Source organism: Halyomorpha halys, unplaced genomic scaffold (assembly GCF_000696795.3).
Source record: "Halyomorpha halys isolate HHAL.00 unplaced genomic scaffold, Hhal_1.1 Scaffold389.1, whole genome shotgun sequence".
NCBI lineage: Eukaryota > Metazoa > Arthropoda > Insecta > Hemiptera > Pentatomidae > Halyomorpha > Halyomorpha halys.
This window is the reverse complement of record NW_027109532.1, coordinates 597,666-622,243: the sequence shown is the minus strand read 5'-3', so window position 1 is coordinate 622,243 and position 24,578 is coordinate 597,666. Positions and strand designations below refer to the sequence as shown.

Genomic DNA, 24,578 nt, shown 5'->3' with positions numbered 1-24,578 from the left:
CTAATGTTATATATCCATTTAAAATCTATTTCATTTATTTTAACTTTAATCAATATATCAAAATCTAATTGTTATCAGTCATTTAAATATATTTAGTATTTTTTTATTTATTGTTTAAAATTAAAACTGCGTTTTGAAAGCTCTAAATTTCAGATGTCCAGTTCTACATCAAGAAAAAATATTATATCTAGTACTAGACATCGTTACAGCATGAGTGTAAATAAATAAAAGTAATTCCAATAAATGTATGGAAGTGTTATAAAACTTTATATCATAGAATTAGACACATTGTTCAACTAATTTCAATTTCATGATCATTTTATACAGGTGTAAATGAAATAACTGAGCGTATTAACAAGTTTAATTTTTGTCTTTGTCTCTGGTGTCTTAATTCAATGTCATCATTAAAATTTCACTCAATAAATTCATGATTCTAATTAAAAAAGAAAAAAAATACTTCTGCATATTTCTGTTGTTACCGATGTATAACTAATGCGCGAAATGTCAATAACTGAATGTAGAAATATTCAAGCGTCCACTATAGATACAATTTGGACCAATTGAATTTTCCCTTGCACTAAAAAAATGAAATATTAAAAATTAAAACCACTGAATATTAATATTCTTTAGATTCAAGGCCAGAAAACTTAAATAATAGATAAGATTAAATAAAATATTGATTTAAAATCTTTTATGTAATTTTTCAAGTTCTATAATCGTTAATTTAGTTCTTTAATTATCAATAACTAGTACGTTTACCTATTAACTTGAAATGGTAAGGATACTAAAAATTAACAAAAGAAAACTGGGATAAAAATTATAAAATATAAATAATATATTAATGGGTATTTTTGAATAAACACTAAACAGTTAACAACGGAATACTAAACTTTAAAAAAAATAATTAGAAAAATGACAATGTCATTATTTCCCTCATTAGGACTTTTCATATGAATAATTAAGTATTCATTTGGCTTTTACATCCTGACAAAATTAAGAATAAAACAATAATAATAATAATGAATAAGTTGATAGTGAGTTGGAACATTTCTTTTTTTGTATTATTATTTTTTTTAATTTTTATAGTTTCAAATAACCTAGTCTGTATGATTTGAATATAAATCTTTATTTATTTATTTTTTTTTGCTACATATTATCATTAATTATTTAAGCACTTAGGCTTTATGTTATTGCTATTACTATTTGTTCTCTCTAATTTTTATACTACAATAAATTATTATTTTTTTAATAAAACTTATCTTTAATTTACTTTAATTTTTTTATATCTATGTTCAAACGAATAACTATATACATATTTATATATTTTTTTAGTTTTACGATTTTTGTTAGTTAAATTTATTATCATTTTGTTTATATTTATTAATATGGAATAATGTTGATTTTTGGCCATCTCAGTTCGTAAAGGTGTTATTTCCAAACAAAACAATAATACAATTTCTTTCTTTAGTCCAATGTATATTTTAACTATGAACTATAGACATTTTTTTTTTTATTTATCCCTACCTAAATAAAAAAAATCGTGACTTCTTGATGATTTTGAATATTCTCGTACATATGATAGCAATTCTTTATAAATAGAATATTCGAAGTAATACATTGTGGTGGAGGTTCCATATTTCAAGCATCGCCATTTTGGAAGAGAGGTTCCTTATTTCAAACATCGCCATTTTAGAAAATGGGGGTCGAATGAGAACAAACGAAAATATAATTGTATGAAAAATATAAAAAATCAGTTCATAACAATTACACACTACAAAAATATGGCTGCTTACACTATGCAGTTTTTATAAATTAATGCAATTTATCTCACAAAGATGTTTTAAAAGCATGTTCGATATTACTTCTCCTCTGTATATACAATACAATAAGTATAGAAATAAACTTCAATTCCACTGGTACAATGTAAACATGAGTTAAAGTAAATAAAATAAAATCACTTTTATAAAGGAGTTTTATCTTGCTTTCGTCGTTGGAATTCTTGGCTTTTACAGCAATGCTTATTCAGGTTTAAATTGCCTCTATAAAAAGGTCGAGTCTCTTTTATATAATTTTAAATAAAAGCACATTAAAAAATAAATAATAATAGACTATGAGAGAAGATTAAATACAATGAACTTTGAATGTTGAAGTTGAACTGAGTATCATCTTGTAATTCTTCACACCTACGTGTATGATTGCAGGAGACGGAAGATTTACTTCCTCTTGCAATGCAGCCAGAATGGATGATGTGTATTTGCTCCCACACTTTTCTCACTGGATACACCGATAGGAGTATGAGCTCATCTCATTACAGTCTTAGCGGCTCTCTTTCGTATTCTTCTTTTCTTGACAAATACATGAAAATCAAATAACAAAATGTTATTTAAATTTTCTTATTGGAGACAGAAATACTCCTCGAAACGGTCTAGACCAGGAACCACCAAAAGTTTTAAATTATTGACTCCTAAAAAAATTGTATTGACTCTCTTTAAAAAATCAAATTTTTACATAAATCTTGGAATGCGCTTGATAGCAAGATTAGCAATGTATGGTTCCAACTTTGTTATTTTCTTAAAATAATTTTGTCTTGAATCTCCTCGAAGCTCCATATCCCTTGTTATCATGACTGAAGCCAGATTCGACCTTGTGAAGCAAATAAAAAAATAAATGTCTGATTAATAACTTTCTCACTGGGACTTTTTTTTTTTTTCCGTAATATGTATATACTTCCGAAACTTACAAGTAAAATACAATTTTTGCCATAAAATCAACTAATGATTCGATGACTTCATCTTGAAAATGTCTATCAATATTTTCACACTGAAGAAAACGGGCGATAATCCATCCTGGGATATCTATGTTTTCAATATGTTCAAAGTGCAATTTCAAAACATCACTTAATTTTTGAAAATGATGTGTACGTATCTACCAAGTTATCCAAATATCCAGCTCAATCGTAATCAATCGTAAATCTCAGAACTCGTTAATACGAATCCTCTGTACATTCCCGCAATACTTTTTTTTTCATGACCACCTTCCTGGTCATTTCTGATCTAGTTATCTAGAGGTAACCAGCCAATTCTAATCATGGTAGGGTATTAAGTTATCACTTCGTGGGACCGTTACAGAAATAAAAGTCGACCCTCCAGTTCAGATTCGAACCGGTGCCGCTACAATCACCAGGAAGTCGGTTATCTCCCTCAGCTACAAACGGCCCATTCTCGTAATATCCATTCCTAATCTCCAAACTTTGTACAAGAGCCCCCTTAGTTGCAGCATGTCCCTAGAGAGGTATGGAATTCCATTCGTTTATACTTTCATTTATCACTCCAGTACTCTTCCCACTTTCAAATCCAGCTTGTTCCATCATTCTCTATCCGCTCAGTGCCAAAATAAATAAAATAGATGTTTCGTATTTACAATCATTTCAGAATAAACGATGTATTAATACTCCTGATTTTTTTAAATTAGATTATTATTAATCTCGTAAATATATACATATTTTTTCTAATTTGAATTTTTTTTTTTTAGACAAAAGTTTCTTTATTATGATTTGTATTTTTTTTTTTATATACTGATTATTTTGTTGTTTTATTTCTACTCAAATGCTCGAATTCCATTTCTATATACTTCGATCCGTCACTCCAGTACCCTTCCCACCTTCAAATCCTGCTTATTCCATCATTTTTATCAGTCCTGTTCCAACAAAATTAAAATAAATGTTTCATGTTCATAATCATACCAGAAAAAATGCTACATTTGTACTGTAGAAATTTATACTTTTAATTATTATTAATCTTGTCAATATATTTTTTATATAATTTATTAATACGATAAGTATATATTTTTTAAAGATAGAAATTAAAAATCTCTTTATTATGATTTGTATTTTTTTTATTATGTACTTATTATTTTGTTCTTTTATTTTTACTCTAATGCGCTAAAGACCACTTATGATTATATGATTAAATTCAAAAGGGACATTTTCCTGAATAAATATAAAAATTGTTATTATTATTAGATAGCAACTCTTTGTCTAATTCAATTGTATTAGATTAAGAAAAATATTAACGTGACACTTAAGATTTAAACGAGATTGATAACTTGAAAATTTAAATCGTAAAATAACTCCCCTTGCTTGAATTAATGTAATATATTTTCCTTGGAGACGTTAAAAATAGCTTTCCAAACAATAATGCTATATAGTGTGCTGGTGTCAATAAATATGTGATTGAGTAGCATTAGTGTTCATCGATCCGCTAGATAAGATCGACTCCTCAATATATTATATCGACCACTTAGATGACCCCAGATCTAGACAATGGATTCTTATTTTACCACTAACCGAAAATAACTCAGAGGGGCTTACTTCAAATGATTTTTCCGTCAGGTTGGTCATGGTGTGTTGAAAACATGTAAATTGCCCTTTAAAACCAATATCGAATTGGAATATTAATGAACCACCGGCGGAATATCCGTTCTGATTTATTTGGTGGCACAAACTTGCAAATCGATTCAGCGTTATATTTTTTATAAAGCTGGGATTATTTTTTCCAGGTCAGGTTTACTTTTATAATGTAAATATTTCACATATGGTTGTATAGCCAACAAGGAGGTTTTTTGTAAAACTAATATGTATGAGGTGGGGGGCGTAGCTTTGAATTTCCAATCAGATTATTTATTTATTTAGTACATCCATTATTGTGACATTATTTACGAAAAGACAAAGTGGTATGATAATGAAATACAGAAAAATAAAATACAATTTAATACAGGACATAGGATAAGACTATCTAATAAAAACAAATACAAAATCTTTGTATACACGATCTAATTTATGTTTACAAACGATCTTTTTTTTTTTCGGCCAAGACTCCCATTGGAGTCCTATACTGCCTAACCATGGTTGGGGGTCAAAGTTCTTCCTTTTGTGGGACCGCCACTCAATGAAAAAAGTCGACGCCGCCCCAGGCCGGATACGAACCGGCACCGCCAATAGACATCAAATTGGTAAGACTGTGTCTTAACCACTGAGCTATGGGCGGCCCAAAAAACGATCTTTTAATATCAGCCTAATATTTTTTATTTATTTATTTTTTACAACCGATTTTGACGAAGAACAGATTAATCGGGGTTCTACTCATATAAAAATACCACTAAACTTTCTAGAATTTCTATTATATTTAATGTTTGGGATCTGACATTTGTATGGTTGAAAGAAAAACAAAACCATAGATTTATTTTTTATTAATATACTTGTTTGAGAGTGGTTTAGTTTATTTAAAAACAATTTTGATCCTTTTTCTCAACTTTATTCTTTTTAAACTTCCAACGTTTCCACCTATTATTTTCATTTGCAAACTCGGAAGGTAGTTTCTGTTTGGAGTTTGCAAATGAAAATAATAGTAAGAAAAGTGGTTAGTAAAAGTTTTAAATTTGGGAAGGAATTGTATAGAAGAATTTATGGGACAAAGGCAATTAGCCGGCATTTAAAGAATTTTAAAAGAAAAAATGAAAATAATGTAAAGGAATCCTTGAAAATGACCTAAGTGGTCGAAACTTTGGAAGTTTAAAAAGAATAAAGTTGAGAAAAAGGATCAAAATTGTTTTTAAATAAAATAAAACCATAGATTTTTTTATTTCAAAAGTCGAAGTTACAGCCCATTTGCCCTGCCTAAAAATTATTTTCATTATCATATATATATATTTTTTAAAATTTACAATAGTTTTCTCGAGGAAAGTAACAATAAAATTCTAGATGAACAGCTAAGACTGCCAGTAGTTCTTATTTAAACATTAAGTTCAGTCGATATTTATATTTATAACAATTCGTTTTAACTTGGTAAATTATTTGAAGTGTATCTTCAATAGTAAATTTTTAATTAAACATTTGAAGTGATATATTTACAAAACCCAAACAATTGTTATATTAATAATCTAGAAATATTAAATTATCTTTCGTCACTTTGTCGGTTTTTTGTTTGGTTGTCAGATTAAAACTCTTATTATCTTAGATACTTTCGTCAAATCATATTTACACAATATATTGTCCTTGTTAGTGTTAATTAAAAGAATCCTATACATAATTTTTAAGCTAGAATTATTTTAATAAAGAAATTTAAATGATAAATCAAATTTTGGGGGAACCCTCTCGCAAAAGAATATTTTTAATGTTTTTATTGTTTTTCTTCCTTAACTTCTCAAAATAAAAATGATGTATGATCTAGCTAGTTCAAAGCCCTTCGATGGTGGATTCATAACATAGCAAGATTACCAGTTTACGATTTGATACAAATACACTGAGCATCGATAACTGAATTTATTATTTACGATTGTGTATTATTATTATTAACATGGAAAACTCAGTAGCTTACCGAATATATTTGTCAAAAATCCGTAATAAATGTTAAGGAAGACAAATTATTTTGTTTTTTGAGATCTTAATAACAAAATTAACGTAGCAGTTTAGGATGTAAAATGTATACCAAAGTAGATAGAGTATCCCAAGACCTGCTCTCCCCCCCCTCCTCAGACATTAAGAGAAAAGAATAAAAGTAAATAAAAGTTTCAAAAGTGAGTTAAAAAAAAATCTATGTTATAGTTGAGTGATTCCCAAAGTGTGCGCCTGGGAAAGTCGCGATGCCGTCATAAGGGTGCCGGGAAATATTCAATTACACAATTTGGCAATTTTCTTGGAATTTTCAATTCTCGAATTTTTGCTTACTAAAAATGAAATATCGCAGGAAAACGTTGAACAAGATATGAGGGTCACCATATCCAATTTTATTCCGAGATTCGAGAAGTTGTGTAGTGAACATAAAGCCCACCCATCTCATTAATAATTTTAATAATGTTAATCATCAATGGACGTTCAATAATTTTTTTGAGAATTTAAAATTCGTGTTTAATTTAATTTTCAACCAACTTAACCACATGGTGGTTGTCCAGTCTCAATATGGAATTACCGATACAATCGAAATTAGATCTTTTATGTTATTCCATGGAAACTAGTAAGTATTTGTTTTTAATTTTTCGCTGTTAAATGGGTAATTGCTTTTAAAAAGGAAAGTTATCCAATTTTTTAAGAAAGTCAAAAATTTAGAAAAAATCTGAGGTATCAAAGGCGCCACGGAAAAAAATCCAATTATTTAGGGAGCCACAAACCGAAAAAAATTGGGAACATCTGTTATAGCTGAAAACTTGAAAACGATTCTCTCTCTCACTAAGTCGTGAAGTCGTGAACATAGACTGAACTGAGTGATGTGAAACCATACATACTTCTCACACTTACGTTTAAGTATCACTCAATACTTACCGGCCAGTATCATATCTTCCTTCACCTGAAAAATAAAAGAACATGTTAATTTTATTATTTATTTGAGAGTGTAAAGAAAAAATACATGATATATTATGCGTGAATATTCGTACAAAGGAAATGACATAAATGCAACGCAACAAGGCCATTTCGCATATTTAATCTCTCGAATAACATAATGACTGTACAGGAAATTTTTGATTAATTTACACAATGATTACTGTTTAGGGGTCAGTCATGGGCAGCCAACATAAAACATATTTATTCTAACAATTTACGTTTTAGCTCAAAATGTTCAAACCTTGAAAATAGTCGGGCCGAAACTTCAGTGTCAGAATAGAAAAAAAAACCGTTTTATCTTGTCTTGAATGTCTATTCGTCTATTTCATATTAGCCAGAATTTCGCATGCCCGTTGTCGTTTATCAGGTCGTTCATAACAAACATAGAAAGAGCTTTCACTCTTGTTGAATGGAACCGGAGCCGGCTAAACGGCATACGAGAGTCGTGTAGTCATTAGCTCTCCGTGAACCGGCCGGCAGCCGGGCTTGTTGACGACTATAAAGTGAGAAGAAGAAATATGAAGAGGTTTACACAGTTGCCAGCGAGTAGTTTTAAATCACCTACTTCGGCTTAAAAAAACGTAATTAGATTAGATAAGAATTTTAATTACGCTTTTATCAATCAAACCATAAAAATATTTTTTTTTTTTTTTAATAATTTATTTATTGATATTTACAACTGTATACACTTATATACAACAAGTAAATTTGCTGTAGGTGACATAGTGACATGATAAAAACATGTGAAGAATCTACCCACTGATAGAACTCCAATAACATTTCTAGAGGAGAAGATCTCGAGGCCATCTTCTTTTCAGACGCCTAGGAGGATTATTAGGTAATGAAGGAGAAGCCAGGTTAGAAACAAGTGGATTTGGGTGGTTGAGAAGTTTATTATGGAAGGAACGGTATCTGGTTCTGGCCAAATCAGCAACATATGGAATATTGAGGTCCTGATGGATGACTTGATTTGTGACAAAGTAAGGAACATTAAGGATTTTACGAAGGATTTTGGACTGTAAGGATTGGATTCTGGAGGAATTTGATGGTTTAGTGGAGCCCCAAAGCTCAACTCCGTATGTCCAGATAGGCCTTATAATAGTCATGTAGATCAGTCTTTCATAAAAATATAAAAATGAATACCGATATGGACAAAGTAATATCATTGGTCTAGAAAAATCCTGTATTATCCTATATTAGTATCCTGGGAAAATTAAATACATTAAAAAAAAAGTACCGGAAAGCGCTTTTTATGGGCCCTTTTATGTTTATATCACTGATAACAAAATGTGGTCTTTGGAGCCTTAGATTCTTGTATTCTATTGTATCGTATCCCATTATAATGGTAAATGTAACTCAAATTGGTCAAACGATGTTACATTAAGTTATGTATGTTACATTATCGTTGGTAAAGTACCAAAGTTTTTTTTAATGAAAATTGATGAGAGAATTGAGTTTGAATTATGGTCACATATTGAATGTAGAAGCTGATTTATAATTTTAAATACGTTAGTCGATTATTTTGTATTTTAATTTAGCGAAATCCAATAGTATTTTTTTTTAAATTGCAAAGATTAAAAGGAAATCACATTAAAATACAAAAAATCAATGACAATGAAATTTGCTGAAACGTTAATTTGGCTTTGACCCGACACATTTGCATCCTGTAATTTTATATTACAATTTTTTTTCACATACAAAATATATTGTGGTATTTTATAAAAATAATACAATATGCCACAAATAAGCGTTCAAAGTATTCGTCCATACCTTCTGTACAGAAAAATAACAAAACAAAAAGTAAATGATAACAATAGCCCTCATAAAATTAAAAAAAAAAATATGATAAGCATTAACAAAAACATAATTGATATATTAAAAACTGATTTAATAATTACAAAACAATTTATATACAATATAAAGAAAAATAAAATTACCATAATAAGACTAAAACTATTGAAACAATCGTGTAATTATCAGGGAAGAAATTAAATATATTATATTTCACAACTTATTATTTGTTGAAGTTGTATAAATTTTTAATTTAAAAAAAATTCTGATTAATTATTATTTTAACCACTTTTTTCTCTAATGACACTTAGTATTTTATTTGTATAATTTAACCTTTAGTTGTGGTTCATGTTATATAACGTACCTAAATAGGATTATTTTGAAACCATAGTTTAGTGATGATATAATATATTCATAATAATCTGACTAATTATTATGAACATATTCTCGTATAATTATATAAATTTATAAATCTTTTTTACTGAAACATAAATGAAACCATTGCTGGTAGGTTTGTAATTTAATGATTTGTAATATAATAATCATTATGTATGTTTTGAAAAGAACTCAAAGCATACCTTGGCCGAATGTCATCGACCAATTATAAAACAAAAGCAATATAATAATAATTTGATATAAAAAAATATTTTTAATAGGAACTTAAATATTTAAGTTGGATCCATATATCAGGATCGGTCATTGCGATAAAAAAAGAAATAATAAGTGAATTATAAAAATTGTTATAAGCAAAAAGAGATAGCTTTATTATTTTTAATATACTCTGAGAGGTTGGTTTTTAAAAATAAAATAAAAACCCATAACTGACATGTCAGCGCTTCAGATCTAATGTCAAGTGAGGGCTATGACATTTTAGCTAAAGTGCACACTGTGGTTTCGCTGAGGAATTTGTGTCAACTCATGGTCTTTGATTATGATTTTATTTCAGAGTCTAAATTATAACATTAATCTTAGCAAGTAATTTTTTTTGATAAATTGATTAAATAGGCCTAATTGATTTGAATTATTTTGTTTTCATTAATATTATCTCTTAAAATGTGAGTTCAAAGACAAAACTTCAGAAGTCCTACCCAGGTAAAGAATGGAAAAAGCAAAATATTTTTTAAAGAAAAAACTATATCATAAATAGTTTTGAAAGATATAAGATCAAATTCTCTCTCCAGTTAAAAAAAAAACATGTACACAACATATTTTTATTTCAGAGTTTGAAACCAACATAAAGTTGCTCTTAAATTAAACATTTATCACATCATATATTTTCGGAGCCCTAACGTATTATTAAAAATATTATTTTATTTTGATGGATGGAAAATTCAGCAGGTTTTTTTTTTTTTTTTTTATAATTGTACTTTTTATTTATTGATAGACATTACAATCTACCACACAGTTGTGGACAATAGGTAATAGTGATGAATGATCACATTTATACTAAAGTAAAAGAAAATAAGAATATAAATAAATAAATGAATGAAAAAAAATCTCTCTTAAAATATAGACAAACAGAAGGATAAACAAAATGTACATAATCGAACTATCTGTATAAAATAAAATAACATGATGATAAAATAATATGATCTCTAGTCACATTTACACTATTATATACAATATTTACACATTCGACCTGAGGATCCCTAAGCCCATTCTATCCCTAATTCGATGATCACTAAAAAAGTTTTTAACTTACAAGAACTAGATAAAATGTTTATTGATTCTTTATATTTTTTCTTTATGTTTGCTTTAGTATACGGTCTCAAAATTAAGAAAGGATTTTTTTTAAACACATAAATACTTATTACTGAGGATATACCAACATACATGCTCTTCCCTCCTCACTAAACTTGATTTTCGCTAGGTTTTAACAGTTGCATGTTGTCTATTTTTTGGGATATTGTTGATTTTTCTTTTTCAACTTACATTACTTCTTCAGTGGAACTCTAGTATGTCTCTGTTTACAAAAAGTAGCAAACCTATAATTATATAAAAACAAATTGGTCTCAAAGTTTTAATGGATACAAACAAGAAATAATTAAGTCGTTATAGAAGAAGAGCCCAAGAGGAGAAAGAAAGCCATTTTTTCACCCCTATTTTTGATTACTTTAATGAAAACTATGTATAATTACTTGTAATAATTTATGAGTCTGCCAAGTATAGTTAGGTGGAATAAAAAATAGTGGCTGATTTAAAACGTTAAGAAAAATAAATTTTTCATCCGGAGCACCATATTTTTAAAACTACCACCAACACTAGAACACCTAATATAATATCATTTAAAGTAGATTAATTTTTCTAAAATGATAGCTCAAATAGAGCTATTTACGTCAAACAGTTCCCAAGATATACTATTTTTTTAAAAAGTATTCATAAAAATTGCAGAGAAAAATTAGTCAATAGTGAATTTATTTTGGGAAATTTATATCTCAGGAATCATTAGGTGTATAGATGTCTATTAGCACTTAAATTAAAGCTAATTTAATGTGCCATAAAGTAGTGGATGACGTTTATAATCTAAGGGGTAGAGGTTAGTTACATTTGCTAAAATAAATTGATTTCTAGTTGTTAGGACCCATTTTTGATTTATTAAAAGATATATCTTCGTAACCATTTGACGTACTAATGTCTTCCAGCAATAAAATTAAAGCTACTTAAATGTACTATGAAGTAGTTTATAACATTCATCTTTGTAGGAGTAGTAGTTTTTATGATACGGAGCTCTCAAAGAAAATTTATTTGTTTACGTTTTTAAACAGCTGTTTATTATTCTTCCAAACTATACTTGGCAGAATCATCAATTTTGACTTTTAATTATACTTAGTTTTCATTTAAGTCATCAAAATTTAGGTCGAAATAACTGAATTTTTTTTCCACCCGGCTTTTGTACTGTGATGGCCGAACACTTTCAGACTAGAGTTTCAAAGCTCTTAGTTTTTGTCGAGGTGGGTTCAATAACAATTGATGAATAATAATCTGCCACAGCCGTACTCGAACCTTTGGAGTCTTTGGAGTTAGTAGCACAGTGCCATACCGCCGAACCACCCTGCTTTATAGATCAGGTTTTTCTGTTATGAATTCTTGATCAGATGGTATCGAATTCACATTCGTTCAAATAATTTATCGTACGGGTTAGAAAAACATTCCACACGTCCCAATGTAATTTTTGCAGAGGGTGAATCTCCCTGAAATAAAGGAATTTTAATTGTTGAAATAAAATAGATTTCAAAACCAGCTATTCACTCTGATGAATTCATCAAACCCCCAGCTATAACTGCCTCCTCCCCCCTCGAAATGTACGTTAAACCAGGCATGCTAATGGCAGGTTCTGGTATTTCTTTGTATCTTACAAACCTAGAAAAGTTGTATTAACAATGTATAAAAACAACCAAAGTGAGATTTCTAATTGTGAAAATAGTTGGTGACTTAGTTACGAAAGAATGTTTGCTCAACTACATTACAACATAGTGGCCATGACTAAGAAGAGCCATGAACCATTCAGCAACAGTTCTCAGGATTATACGGAAGGAACGCTGAAATACGCTTATAACGTCTAGATATATGCCTTAAATAAGAAAATGGAGAAAAAAAAATTATTTAAAAATAAAACAATAACGTAAAACGTAAATTAACCTATTAATTTGATAATTCATGTTAGTAAATATGTATGTGGGAGCGCGGTGGCACCGTGGTAAGGCACGATGCTACTAACTCTAAGGATCTAGGTTCGAATACGGCAGGGCAGAAAATTGTTTTCTGTTACACTGTAGCCGTGAGACAAACCTGTGGGTTCTGGAGCCCTCCTGGGGTCCACCCAGCCTCATAAATTGGGTAAAAATCTCGCCAAGCATGATTCTGACCAAATTAACTCCTTGCACAACCGTTGGTCTAGAAACAGTACTTCTTTACAAGGTGCTTAACCCCTTCATGGGTTGTTGCGGTACAGATTTTTATTTGTTTTTTCAATACCTATTCATCTTATATAAATTATTAAATAACGCTATAATTATTTTAGATAATTTAATCAATTATGTCACCACATTTTTTTTCCGAAGCTAAGTTTAGGTTATAGGCTGAGTTTAATTATTTATTTTTTAAATTTATTTACAACTGTATTAAAAATATATACAAAAAGTAAACTTGATGTTATACAATGATATAGACGTGTGGAGAATAACTTTTGTTGAGGTAGTTCAAACAATTAATTTCAAAGACAAGTCTTGTATAGATTGCTTAAATAAAATTTAGTTTCAGACGTTTTGGGTGGAATTTTACATAATGAAAATATGTATTACATATTTACACCATTGATTAAAGCATTACAATTTTTATGTTAAATAGTTTCTCGTTGATATCAATGAAAATGGAGATTAAAAATAAAAATTTGCTTCCAATTTAGTTTTAAAGATGTCATAAATTTTGCACAAATTAAATAAAAAACCTTTCAGTTTACATAATTTTAACTGTAATATAGTTTTTAGAATTTTATTTTGTGTATAATATTTATTTATAAATCCTAGGCATAAAGCCCCGAACAAAACGACCTATTAAAAACAGATGAGAATAAAAAAAGTTATAAAATTTCAATAAATACTTTCACGAATATTATAAATGAAAGTATATTTTGATTATATCAATGGTCTAAAGAGTATTATGTATAAGAGCAGCTAATGAATTAGGGCCGACATGTAAAAAATATTTTGAATATATACCATAAAACTGTGTAAAAATATTTATTATTATATAATTTTATATTTAAAAAATCTAGTGCGGAGTGCGGATCACACAAGTTTACTAACAACCCTTAAGATCCGAAGTGCAGATGTAAATTATCACTATTTTTTTAGTTTTAGAAAAAATATATAAGGATATAGTATAAAAAATATCAATATACAAGAACCTGAGAAGGCGAAAATTTGGTACATAACATTTTTATTTCTCTTTTGTTAAAAAAATTCATATTTTAAGGTTATTTGTGGTGAGATTTACGAATACAAACTTTGTATTTGCCAAGAATACATCGGTTCAATAAAAGTTAACAATGCCATGTATGTGAATGCAATCAGGAAAGATCGGCCGGTATGTTTGTTTAGTGGTGCCAAACTTCATTGGTCATCAACGCCATTTATATTTTATATAATTTTTCTAATATTCGTTAAATTTTTTTATTTTATTAATTATTATTTTATTTATTTATTTTATTATTATTATTTTTTTATTTTATTTTTTTTCCTTCCGATCAAGTTATATTTTTGTCAGTAAATTTTGTGATTTCAAAAACTGAAACAGCAATTCTATTGCCTTATCATCGTCTCCAAGGGTTTTTGAGATCTTGGTTTAATCCTAAGCTATTGAGGTGTGGCGTAAAATATGGGCATCGTTGGAAAACATGACTTAATGTTAAATTGTTATTGCAATACAGGCAGTTCGGAGGCGTTTCTTTTGAAATAAGATAGGAGTGGGTGAGCCTCGTGTGACCTATTCTCAGCCTAGTCAGTACAACTTCCTCTCTACGGCATTTACGGCTGGAGCTACTCCAGGGCTTAACATCCTTTTTAATTTACTCATTGGGCTTTCGTTCCACAAAGATCGGCCGGTCTCGGCTTTTTCCGATTCGAACTTGGAGTTTACATTTTTTCCCCCTTAAGTAATGCATCAAATTGTTTAATTTTTTTATTTGTGCAAAATAAAGTTGTTGACTATAAATAGAAAAATTAATATTTAACAAGTTTTAGAAGATAATGAATAATGACCAAAAACTCTTAAATAAAGTAAATTTATAAACATATGTTTTTGTATTTTCATGCAGTTAGTTTTTTCATTTACTATATAAACTAAGTTCTATTTTTTAATAGAGAGTGGTAAGTGAAAATTTTGAAATGCGCAAACAGCACAAGATTTTGTTTTTTTTAAAATGATTTATGTTCGTTTATTTTTCTGTTTATAATGAATTCATGTAAACCTATTAGAGTTATTGTACTCGAGTAGAAAGTACAAAATAAAGTAGAAAATACAATTATTTTCAATACACATTTTTAAAATAAAAACCACCATATGTATAAAATCTTTTATATTCAATGCCATGTTACTGCTTACTAACGTCGTCCATTCATAACTTATGATTCATTAATGAGAATAGACCATTCTCAGGTGATCTACCAACGGCTGACCTGTTCTCTAATTAGGTTCAGCTCACCTCACTACCATCTAGGACGTAACGGCCGCACCTCCTCGGCCTCGACCAGGGATTCCAATGGAGTTGCCAACATACGTGATTCAAGAAGTAATTCCCTGCACGTAGGGTCAGGGAGATGTGGTGGGAATTTTTTGTTCTATCCGAGCCCTTGTAAAAGAAACATAGTCCAGCAAATTGGGATTTAGAAATACTCAGGTCGAAAAAAAACAACTCTTGTGGCGTGCGCGCATAACTAAACTCCCACACACCACTCTACTTTGATTAGAAATTAAGTTATATATATTGGTGAGTGCAAAAAATGACTGCATGGAAATACAAAAAAAAAATATTTATAAATTTACTTTATTTATGCTTTTTTCGTCATTCTTTATTAACCTATAGGACTTTATCTGTTAAATATTAATTATTCTATTTATTGCATTCAACATTTTTGTAATGTTTATTTATTTAGAGATATTTATTTTTAATAATTAAATATCATTTAAATTGAATGAGGAAAAATCGTTTGCTCCACATTATACCTTCAAATTTTAAATATAAATATATATAATAGTATTTTTTTTAAATAGTTTTATTTTATATGCATATATTTAAAATATGTGCGTTTCGGCCCTAATTCATTGCTCATTTTCAAACAAAATTCTCTATAGCCCATTCATATAATTAAAATATATTTTCATGCATACGACTCATGGAAGTATCTGTTGCAATTAAAAATAAAAAATTGCTATTTTAATTGTATTTAGGTAATTTTTTAAAAGGTTTTTATGTCTGGATTATATAACTTAATATTGTACACAATATATATTATTGTTAAACTTAAATAAGCTAATAGGTTTTTTTTTTTCTTCCTATCTGAGAAAAAATAATTACTATTTTAGAAGTAAATTTTAAATTATCTTGAATATTTCCTCAATCATTTTGAATTTGAGATTTATTTATGTTTGTAAAATATTTTGCTTTCCAGTGGTATATTTATAAATGACATCGTTATTAAGCAGTAATTTAAATACAAATATTTTAAACAGATATATGTAGATTTTTCTAAATCTAAATCTACTCGGAATTTAATCACACCGTATCAGTATTTATAATAAAATATCTAATATACAAAATGATTTGTATCTAATTTTTTAGGACTTGCAAATAATTTATTTTGTATCTAATTGTAAACTATAGGAGAGAGAAGTTTCGTAGAATATAAATAAAAGTAAAAAAAAAAAAAAGAAAAAGAAAATTACTATGTTGTTTATAAGATAGTTTAATTTTCCATCTGTTAAAGTATTTGAAGCATTTTTGTTACAATAGTAGGGTATGGTATGTATCCTGTAGGGGAAAATATAAAGGGCTGGGTCATCTGTATTTAACGAAATATTTAATGTTGTTTCTAATTTTGTAAAAATATAAGATAAAAATAAAAAGAACCAAGTCTAAAGCTGATACCGGGGGATTTCCATTGTATATCTGTAATAATATTTTTCGTAATATTAGGAAACATGTAGCTTAATATATAAGCTTAAGGGAAACGTCCCTTATGACACACCTGATCAAAAGCTTTCTCTACATTGATTCGCTCCATACCTGCATGCTTATTAAGATTGAAGTTGTGGGGAATAAAGTCTGTTACTTTGTTGTTAAATTGTTGAGTGACAAGACCTAAAGCCATATTGGTTGTCGGATATTAATCTTCAAAATTTTTTTTAAAATTATGGTTTCATTAAATTGTTTAGTCATTTAGGTTAAACAGTTAAGCAGATATATGCATTCGCACAAATAAGTTCTGCAATACCTACTAATTCACTAACTGCTTGCATGCGATCCCTTTACGTAACGCGTTGCCGGAATCACAAATAACCCCGGAAGAAAGCAAAGAGCTAAGAAAGGATCAGCTTAGCTTCCCAAAGTTCTAATGAAGAGAGCTCTTATTTCCTGCTAATCCTCAAGTGTAACAAACCTTGAACAAAAGTTTCGTAAAAGGAGGAAACGAACCTGGAAATAATTGCAATACCAACGCTGACTACTAAGTTTTATGTTTTGAGAGTTTTTCTTAACTCTAACCTTTGAGCTTGTCCGCTTAGTAAAATCATCCTAAATTACTTTATATATAATCTTTTTACTTTCTTGAGACTGGTCATGATTGTTTAAAAAAAAAATTGATAAAATCAATTGTATCCAAATTAAAGTCTCAAAACATTCCTTATTTTCTCAAAAGTCCAACGTTTCGGACAATGCGCCAGTCTTTAAGGGCAATCTTTTTTTTGTTTTTTAATATTTATTTATTGATATTTACAACTGTACATTATAATACATTTAGTAAATCTGATCTAAGTTAAATTGGAGTGTTACAGGCGTGTAGAGAAACTACCCATTGGTAGCACTCTAATGACATTTTACATTAGCTGGTCTTGTCGCCATCTTCTTTTCAGGCGCCTCGGAGGATTGTCAGGAATGGAAGGGGATGCAAGATTAGAAACTAAGAGGTTTGAGTGGTTAGAGAGTTTATAATGGAAGGAGTGATATCTGGTTCGGGCTAGATCGGTTACATAGGGAACATTAAGGTCTTTATGTATGATTTTATTTATGACAAAGTAAGGAGCATTGTGGATTTTACGAAGAATTTTGGATTGTAAGGATTGAATACGAGAGAAATTCGAAGGTTTAGTGGAGCCCCAAAGCTCAACTCCATATGTCCAGATTGGCCTTATTACAGTCAGTACAGGAATGATGTTCTGTACCAACTCAAATGGTAACAGAACTTCATTCTTATCAGCCCTCACGAAGCTCTTCAAAGTGGGGCGAAACCTTGGTTAACAATAAATAGTTTTATTTTACTATTTTGATACCTTTACTGACCGCCACCCGGACTATCTTCCTCCAATCTACATCATACGGTCATCCATCTTCTTCCAGTATGTTATGTTATGCTAGCAAAGTGTAATAGAATTATATTAATTATAATTGAAAGTATAATATTAATGTAATAGCGACAACATAGGGTAATTTTGACTGAGACTGGTGACCTAGGCAGAATAGCCTGCAGAATTTTTTTGAAATAATTTATGTGAGTGTAAATTGGTTTTTAAGACTGTCCTTAAGGATGGGCGCATTGGCCTAAACGTTGGACTTTTGAGAAAATAAAGAATGTTTTGAGACTTCAATTTGGATGCAATTGATTTTATTCAGACAATTCTAAATCGTAACAGTGGGATAATAGAGCACTGTCCCTCGCTATAACGCAGTTCACCATAATATGGCCTAGTCCAGGTCCCAATCTCTTGTCAGCATTAAATTATATTTTTTTCTCTATGTCTGACGATTTTCAATTTTTAGGAGATTATAGTCAAGTTAATACCCTTTTTAACCTGTTGAACCTACATTGACAATAGACTTTAAACTGAATGGATCAAGCCCGACGCTAATGAAAGAGATATGATGTTCATACTGAGAACAGTATGACAATTTACACTATCTCTCTATTAGGAACGCTCAACTCACAAACACACAGATTCCATTATCATATTTACGATTTTATGTACACCACGTGTCGTTAGCCCCTCTCTTCACCCGTGCGCTTCAACATGGTTCTAATCTTCACGTGGCTTTCGCCTCTTCCCGGTAAACTATTTTCTTCTTAGTGAGCTCACCGTAATGTAATTGTTTTTAATTGTATTCTTAGGGGGCGCGTCGTAGCTGAGCGGGTTAATGCGTCAACTTTGGCTAGTTTGTGACTGCAGTGGCGCCGGTTCGAATCCGAATAGGGTGGTAACATCCTCCCTCCCCCACATATCATTAATGACAAGGAACAATGTTATAAGAAAATAAATAAAAATTATAATTCTTGCAATTTTTTTTTTAAAGGTTCAACAAATCCTTAACATTATTAAAATATTTTACTATTGAATTTCTTTTTTAAAGAGAAAAAGTAAGCATTTTTTTTTTAATTAACAATTATTAATAAGAATAACAATGTGGCTAAAAGTTGCACTAAAGTACTATAACTTTGTAAAAACGAATTTCAATATTAGAGTGAATCTTGTTGAATATAAATATATTAAGTATATATAAACTACCAATATAAATCTTTTAAAAATAAATTCAAAAGAATAGCAATATGTGCTCCTAGGTTTGTAAGAAACAGCCAATTGCATTGAGAATTACTAATAGAGACAATAGAGAATTACTTCAAAAAAATGTTCTTGAAGTTCCACTCACACCTAGAACTTGAGAAACCCAACCACAACCCAAAGACTAAAGCCCAGGCTGCTGCAGGCCATTCTGTTATTGTCACTCTAAAATTTTATTTTTTCCTTTTTTTTCTTCGTCTTTTCTTAAATTCACTTTCTTTTTTTCCATTAGCAGTAAATTATTTATTTTGTAAAATCCATAAATGCGATTGTTTTTGTTATTAACTTCACTTTTATCTTTTATTAAGAATTATTATTTTAATCTATTTATTTTATCCTAATTTTTTGTTTTATTTATAACATTGTTTACAGTTAGGGGTGTCCTTTGTATTAGACTATACCCCCCCCCCCCACATAATCAATAGTTAAATATAAAAAAAATATATATATATACTTCTTACATTAACTATGTAAGGCCCACAAAGCCGATCTGGTATTAAATAAATATAAGCTAAACAATCATATGGTTTTGTGATTATTTCTTAAAATTTACAGCTATATTTATTCAATTTAATTATAACATATCATTTTTAAAAAAACAAAAAAAACTCAAAATTCGTAAGTAAAGTAATAAAATAGTTCTCTCGAAACTCTGGTAAAAGAACTTTAATAGCTTTTTAATAAATTTGACACTATTCTTTGTCCATGACTACTTTTTAAAATTTATATTTAATATAAATATATAATTTATAGCTATTTATTAGTTTAAATTCCTTTTTAAGATCTACAGTTAATCGGATGACCAAGGTTTTGCTCACAGAAAGTAATCCGCAAGCTAAAAAATATAGCTTCAATGAGATTTGCATAGGAACAAACTGAGTGGCTGACCTTTACCCAAGCCTAGCGTGATGTCGACGACATCCCCTACCAAAAATAGCTCTTGGGCTATCGAACAATTGACCCAATAGCAGGGTATTTTTATAGCAGAACACAAGACTTGGAAGTTGTCACGTTCAAAAAGATACATTCATTTATTTTCCATCTATTTAAATTTAAGGAAGAACAATTAATATTCGCGCCAAATATTGAAATTCAGAAAGCGGTGTGCATAAAGTCAACTTATTAGTATTTTTTCAACAAGATTGAGTATTCCAACGGCGATCATCAAACTGGTAGGAGTATGGTGACAAAGGATTTGGAATAGAAAAACCGTACAGCTCATGCGTCCGATACACATTGTAGCCAAGCAATAATGCTAATAAAAAAAAAAATATTAATCACATATAAAATGTTTTCTTCATATATTAGATATTTTTGTTAAAGTCCTTCCAATTGATATCTTTATTTCATAGATATTTTTCCATCAAATTTAATTATTGCTATTAATATTCTGTTATTACTTAATCAGTACTTTTTTTTATCAATTTAAACTTTATTATTTTTACAATTATTAGTCCTTTTTTTAATATACACTTATAACTAACGAAAGCACGAGTTGACGATTTATTTATTTTCTTTTTAACTAAAAAAAAGATAGCTAATGAAGAATTACTATTTTATTTTATTTATTGATAACTTTTTAATTAAATTCAAAATTATATATAATTGTCTGTACTTGTTATTAAATTTAATATTACCTTAAAAAAAGATTATTTTTATTAAATTAATACTTTTTTTTTCACTTTTGCCTCTTCCAGCCCCTCGGTGGGTACGCACATGTATGTAACCACAAGAAATGTACTAAAATATAATAATATAGAGATAAAATATAGAATAAAACTCTAAAAAAATACAATCTTCAATAACATTTTACTGACATGTTTCGAGCAAAATTAAGTTGATTTTCAAATGTTATTTAAATTTGTTTCGAACTATAAATTCCTAAACCATATTTTTTAAACATTTTAATCTAATTTGCTATAAATCATAAATAAAAAACCTTCTCAATTATGTTCATAGTTGCTTCTAGATGAACCAACGTTTGTAGATATTTTACATAAGACAATTTCAAATTTTTTTTTTATAATATTCAAAACTTTATTTATTGATAAATATTACAATCTGCCATTGTTGGGAAATAGGTAATTGTAAAAACTGATCACATTCATACTAAAATATATAAAAAATAACATACAAATAAAATTAATAAGTAAATAAAAAAAAAAACATAAATATAAATAAAATAGCTCTCTAAAGGAAAAAAATAAATAAATTACGAAAGAGCAAAGAACATGTCTATAACTTTTTCACCCATCTTTAATTTTAACTTGTAAACATTCAAGCGATAATAAAACTTTTATTTTCCTTTATAAATTATTGCTATTGTCAAAAGTTATTATACTTATACTAGACACATGGCCGATTTGTTTTTACAAATTGGATTTATATTATCGTTGGGATGACCTATATAAGACACTGTTGTGAAAAAGGAGTGATGAAAAATAGCATCTGAGGCTGTGGAATGTTTCAGCTCGTTCGAAAAACAGTTTATAACTCTAACGGGTCATGTTTACAAACCGAATAGAAAAAACGTATAAATATAATATGAATAAACTTTGGTATTTGACGTCAGTTGATTTAAGAAATGGACAAAACTTGGACATCTCCAATAAACATACCCAATATATATTTTTTTTAACAATTGGATAATTTTTTGTTATGGTCTGACAACTGTTGAAAACATGGACGAATTTCAGTAAAGGTAAGAATTATAAAAATATAAATAAATTTACTTTGGTAAGGGTTTGAAATTGTCATCCATCTACGTACATTTCTTTTTTTTTTTTTATTCATATTCTGATGACGGTAGGACATCTACCTTCAGGAAATATAGGAATTCAACAGCTGGACTCTTGCCCAACACCCACGTCAGCCCTCAATATTTTATAAAAATAAAATTTGAATGTTAAATTCGTAAAATGCTTAAAACATAAAATATAATAAAAAATTTAAATTATATGTATTATATATCTAATACAAAAATTTAAAATATACAGCTGATAATTATCATAACAATATTACTGAATCTTTTAAAAAAAACAAAGATGAACAGATGAATCCGATTCGAACGGAAGATACCGAGACCACACGAACTTTCCCGATGTCATGACTGCTTTGTTGTCATTTATTAAAATTCTTGGCAGGAACAAAAAATTTATATTTTTTTATTTCTCTCTCGAGGAACAATAAAATATGAGCTTTTATTGCAACGGAAAATTAAATTGTTTTCATTTTTATTTTCGTCGCCTCGATTTATTTTTCGAAAATCACAAAAATATTGATAACTTTTATTTTTTCAAAAGAATTTTGAATTAACATTGTAATAGGGATCCTAGCTTTAGGTAAGGTAAGTGCTATTTATGTTTATTTATTTATAAATAATTTAGGTAATAAGTTAAAAAAAAGTACGATGATGGAAAAATATAAAGCATATATTTTTGGAGACCATCCCCAGAATATTTTTTTTCTTCTTTATATTAGCCATATTTAATATTTTATAGCCATATTTTTTTTAATAAAAAAAAAAAAACATGTTTGCCAATTGAAATCAGTCGCTTTTTAACTCTCTTTGTACAAGTAAGATGAAATGTGTGTGCAGGCAGCTCCTATGAATGTATTTATTTTGATTTTTTACTACACTGGGTGTGCAATAAAAAACAAATTATTAAATTGAACAACATTTATTCCAAAAATATTCGGGTAACATGAAATCCCTTTCATTTTAAAAATCTTTTTTCAGGGTTTTTAATGAAGAAAAGAATATAATTATGGATAAAATGAAATCTACATAATACTAAAATGAAAAACTAAATAAACATAAATTTGTAAGAAGCAGTTGTATTGTACTCCTTCTTAAAAATTTATTAATTTTCCTGGTTTCGAGTAGCTTAATGTTTAAGTTCAATGATTCAGAAAAAAATAACACATTTTTTATACACTTAATGCAGTAAGGTTTTTTATTTTAATTTTTTTTTCATCGTGAACTCAAGGAATTGAAATTTTTGCATTGAAAGTTTCCATTTATTTAGGTTCATCTCTACAAAAAAGTTTTCTGATGCAAATATATGTATGCATTCTTTAGAAATTCTTTCAAAACTTTATTATGTCATCACTACCTAACGATCTTTATCGATTTATTTATTATTGTAAGGATATAAGGGACATGGAGATCTTGACGTAGGATTGTTGTTTGGGACGAAATATGGAGCGTTAACTCCCATAATTTTTAATTCTCTCGATTTCTGACTGGATATCTTTTATGTTGTTATCCTATTGGTATAGATAAGTAGGTTTTATGTTAGAATAGTAACAATGAATATTTCAGTAAATAAGAAACGTTTTATATATTTACTGTCTACAGAATGTCCTGCAAAGCATCTGGCTAGCTTAATCTTCTTTAAAGCTCTTGTATTTTAAGTATGGTTTGCAATTTTCATTAATAAAAAGTATGAGGTATATTTCTTATAACATATAAATAAAAATAATTATAGAATTACTGTACACTTTAAGCTGTATGAACTTAATAATATTTCGAAATATCATTCTCAATGAGCAATCTGTTATCAGCTCTCAATTAAGACCTTATCACACTGCACTGTTATCACCGGAGCAATTAGACATCCTCTATCAGGAGATAAAGCAATAGGACTCGCTTGGTCCATTTTATATTTTGGCGCGTTGGAGAGCGGTGATAATTTCTGATGACAACTTATTACTAGTAAGGGCAGCCTTCTCACTAAACCTAAAATCGACGAAATGACACCTCGTGAGAAGCCATTTTGCCGACACGAGAGCCAAACTGCAAATAGAACACGCGCGTAATATGCGAACAAGCCAAACACCGAAATAAATTCCAGATTGCTTACCTCATTGTTTAAGTAGATTTATATCTGAGGTGTCAAGATGTGGCCCTCCAACTTGGCTCTAACCAAACCATTGGCACTCGCTTATCCCGCATCAAAATAGAAGTGGTAAAGAAAACAAAGGAATCGTAACATACAACTGTACCGAGGTTTATTTTTATGATAGTCTACCTGAAGATGTGTGGGCCCACTTTTTCTTTTTTTCTCAATCCAAGAGGTCTTAA

At 28.9% G+C, this 24,578-nt stretch overlaps 1 protein-coding gene across 14 annotated transcripts in view; it reads right to left on the bottom strand.

Moving 5' to 3' along the window:
- PMCA (plasma membrane calcium-transporting ATPase 3) overlaps positions 1-24,578 on the bottom strand; it is a 728,428-nt gene that overhangs the window by 351,658 nt on the left and 352,192 nt on the right. For all 14 annotated transcript variants that reach the window (XR_010843530.1, XM_067047708.1, XM_067047713.1 and 11 more), the window contains one exon: positions 7,316-7,340. The gene's annotated coding sequence lies outside the window, so the exon portion shown is untranslated. The remainder of the gene's footprint in view (positions 1-7,315; positions 7,341-24,578) is intronic.